The sequence below is a fragment of the Lactuca virosa genome, chromosome 2 (genome assembly GCF_052849685.1).
Source record: "Lactuca virosa cultivar CGN04683 chromosome 2, Lactuca_virosa_CGN04683_v6, whole genome shotgun sequence".
Classification (NCBI taxonomy): domain Eukaryota; kingdom Viridiplantae; phylum Streptophyta; class Magnoliopsida; order Asterales; family Asteraceae; genus Lactuca; species Lactuca virosa.
Genome location: NC_136427.1, coordinates 316,159,543 through 316,163,951, shown reverse-complemented (window position 1 = coordinate 316,163,951; position 4,409 = coordinate 316,159,543).

The following is a 4,409-nucleotide window of genomic DNA, read 5'->3' as shown; positions in this document are numbered from 1 at the left end:
AGTTGTTGATGAAGAAATTGTTCTAGAGAGTCCCGGAGTTTCACAGGACTTCCCATCGCTGCCCTCGGACCGCAGTGTCTCTCATTGTAGTCATGAGCCACAGAAGTCCCACAAAAGTCCCACAGAAGTCCCAACTCAGTCGTACTCTACGGTATTCAAATCATCCCTACCGCAGTCCTCAATCAAAAGCTCTATGACTCTTCAGCCAATTCATCATGAATTACCCGTAGAAAACTTTGAAGTGGGTCAATGCTCTCAAAACCCTGAATCTTCCAGTTCGGATGAATCTAGCCCTCGTTTTCAAAAATTTTCAAAGGTATCCAGGAAACCGCAGCTAAACACCAATGACTGCGGTTCTCCAAAAACCTTAGCTAAAAAGGCTTTCAAAGAGGAAATTCGATCCCGAGGCACAAATCGACAAATCTTTTCTAAAAACAAAAGACATATCAGATTTCCAAAATCTAAGAGTCCAGAAAAGTTTGTTTTCTCGCACTATTTTTCAAAGAACTCTCACATCAAGAAACATACAAAAAGGAATGTACAGTTTCAACAGTCATTCCAAACTCATCTGACACAACCCAAAAGAAAGTAAGGTCTTTTCGAAGCAATGGTTTTCAAATCTATTCCTCAGATGATCCAAAATGGAAGGGTATCTTACCCACTCCAACACTTTTAAATTCACATCAAAATTTTAACAAGTGGAAGGGTATTTTACCAAACCCAACAAAAAGGTCCAAAAAATCTACACGTGCTAAATCCTTTTCGAAACAAACTTTTTCAAATTCCAACAGCACCAATGTCAGATCTCACCACCCTCGGACCGGTCACAAGCCTACCTCATCATTTAAACCGCTGACCAAACAAAGTGTCAGAGCAAAAGACAAAATTTCAGCAGGTCAATGTCAATGTAGTTGTCAAAATGGTTCGTCTCATGTCAAATCTGGTCCTTTTCAGAAACCTCGTAACTTTTCTAAAAATCGCAACACTCCAAAAACTCACAAACACCCAGGACTAGGATTAAAAGTTGACACGAAACCAGTCCCTGCAACCTCGGTTCATGCATCAATCAGAAACTCATCTTTTGTCCCAGGCTCCAAACTAGTTTGGATGCCTAAACTAACCGTGTAATTCTCAGGCCTTGTGCAAGGAGGAACAAGAAGAAGAATGGTTAATCGACAGTGCCTGCTCCTTGCACATGACCGGAAGGTTAGAATACCTTCGAGATTTCAGGCCAATTTGCAACGGTGAAAATGTCACATTCGGCAACAATGCGAATGGGATAATCCGAGGTTATGGTGTTCTTACTACGGGAAACTTCTCTATTCAAAAGGTTGCTTATGTAGAAAGCCTTAAACACAATCTCACCAGTGTTGGCCAACTATGTAAGGCAGGACATCGAGTTGAATTTGATGACCAATTTTGCTATGTAATGACAAGTGATAGGAGCACGTGTCTGATCAAATTCCAATCTGAAGGTACTATGTATCCTCTGGACGTCTCTCTGATCATAGGCAAACCGCAGTTATGCTTCCTATCCAAAGCAGTATCCGAAGTCAGCTGGCTATGGCACCGTAAGCTAGCTTATCTCAACTTCAGATACATCAACAATTTGGTCACCGACGAACTAGTCCGAGGTCTTCCGATCCTCAAGTTCAGCAATGATACACTCTGTCCCGCATGTGAATGTGGAAAGCAATCCAAAGCAAGTCACCCTATGGTGATTGACTCCTCAATTTCTGAACCACTGGAACTCCTGCACATTGATCTCTGCGGTCCATCTACCGTAGCCAGTCTTCATCACAAGAAATACATACTGGTTATAGTTGATGACTTTACACGCTTCACGTGGGTTTTCTTTCTCAGACTCAAGTCAGATACACCGCTGACACTCATCAATTTTATCAAGGAGATAGAACTTCAAATCAAACTACCACTGCGTCACATCCGAAGTGATAATGGAACCGAGTTTACCAACCATCTCTTAAATAGTTTCTTGGTTTCAAAGGGCATCACTCACAACTTCTCAGCTCCCTACACACCGCAACAAAATGGGGTAGTAGAGCGAAGGAACCGTACTCTGGTAGAAGCAGCCAGATCTATGCTCAACTTCGCACACCTTCCTCTCTACTTCTGGGCTGAAGCAGTGGCCACAGCATGTTTTGTGCAGAACCGAAGCATTGTGTGCAAGCGTCTCAGTAAAACTCCTTATGAGGGCCTTAACAACCACAAGCCAAATGTCCGATTCTTTCATATCTTTGGGTGTAGATGTTTCGTAATCAACAACAGAGACCACCTTAATAAATTCACACCAAAGTCTGATGAAGGCATCTTCCTTGGCTACTCAACAAACAAAGTTGCTTATAGGGTTCTCATTAGACGCACAAGGCGGATAATTGAAAGCTTCGATGTCAAATTCGATGACTATCACATCCGCAACACCGCTCCATCAATCAAAACCACAGCAATCCTAGAAAGTGATATTCCTGCTTCTTCGGATCCACTAAACCTAGTTGAAGTAAACTATGACGATCTCTTCGACCCTGTAGAAACATCCAAGTTATCCGAAGTTCTTGTGTCCCCGGAAGCTCTACAACAGCATGCTGACGTATCTGGTCCTATACCATCCGATGAGGTATCACTAAATACTTCTATATCACTAAATACTTCCACCTCGCTGGTTGAGGGGGAAAACTCAACTCCGGGCCATACAACAACCATCGAGGTTCCAGTACTAGAAGATGCAGCTCCAATCCCTCTCCGCAGAGGATTTCAACCATCAAACGTTTCTTCGGACTCGGATGATGAGAACATAAAGAACATTGACACAAGAACAGACTCGAGAATTATCACACTCCCATCCGCAATCCAGGGGGAACCTTCTCGGGTTCAAGGCGAACTCCCGTCTGCAATCCAGGGGGAACCTTCACCATCTGCCCAAGAAAACTCTGATCCCACATTTCCAATTCAAGACAATTCAGCAGGATGTTCTCAAGTCCAGGGGGAACTACCATCTCCAACCGCAGAGTCTTCCGATATCGAATACATTCCCTCTACCGCAGCTGCTGATCATCTGCAACCCCGTCTACACGTATAGACGAAGGACCACCCACCAGGTCAAATCATCGGCAACCCATCAGCAGGTATCCAGACTCGATCTTCCAATGATTTATCTGATCACGGTCACTACGCAGCATTTATGTCCTCGGTCGAGCCCCAAACGATCAAAGAAGCATTACTAGAACTAGACTGGATATCCGCAATGCAAGAAGAGCTAGAAGAATTCAAAAGAAACAAAGTGTGGCAGCTCGTTCCGAAGCCGCAAGGTCACACCATTGTTGGTACTAGATGGGTGTACAAGAATAAGTTGGATGAATCCGGTGCGGTCGTCAGAAACAAGGCAAGGCTAGTTGCCAAGGGATATAGTCAACTTGAAGGTATTGACTATGATGAAACGTATGCTCCGCTGGCACGAATGGAAGCCATCCAAATCTTCTTAGCATACGCAGCTCACAAGAACATCAAGGTACATCAAATGGATGTGAAAAGCGCTTTTCTCAACGGTGAACTAAAAGAGGAGGTTTATCTTCAGCAACCTCCGGGCTTCGAAAGTCTTGAATTCCCAGACTACTGCTACAAGCTTGAAAAAGCAGTCTATGGTCTAAAGCAAGCCCCAAGAGCGTGGTACGAGACTCTCTCTGAATTTCTTGTCTCGTCCGGATACAAAAGAGGAGTGATTGATCCCACTTTATTTAGAAAAGCAAATGGTAATCACCTTATGCTTGTACAAATCTATGTGGATGATATCATCTTCGGATCAACTGATCAAGGAATGGTGGATGATTTGCTAAGCTTATGACCAACAAGTTCCAAATGAGCATGAATAGAGAGATTAACTTCTTTCTAGGACTTCAAGTGAAACAAGTCCCTCAAGGGATATTCATCCATCGGGAGAAATACACCACTGAACTGTTAAAGAAATATTCAATGGACAACTGTCTTCGGCTAAGGTCCCCATGGCCTTCGGATATAAGATATCTGCCGATCCTTCTGGCGAATCAGTGGATCACAAGACTTATAGAGGTATAATTGGCTCCTTGATGTACCTCACCGCAAGCTGACCAGACATTGTCTTTGCAACAGGTGTATGCGCAAGGTACCAGGCTGATCCAAAAATGTTACATATGACCGCAGCCACGCAGATTCTAAGATACTTAAAGGGTAGCAAGACTCTTGGTTTATGGTACCTAGCAGGGAATGACTTCAGCCTACAAGCATTCACTGATGCGGATCATGCCGATTGCATACTAGATCGAAAAAGCACCTCCGGTGGATGTCAATTTTTGGGTGGAAGACTCGTCAGCTGGTCATCAAGAAAACAAAATTGTGTATCACTGTCTACCGCAGAAGCT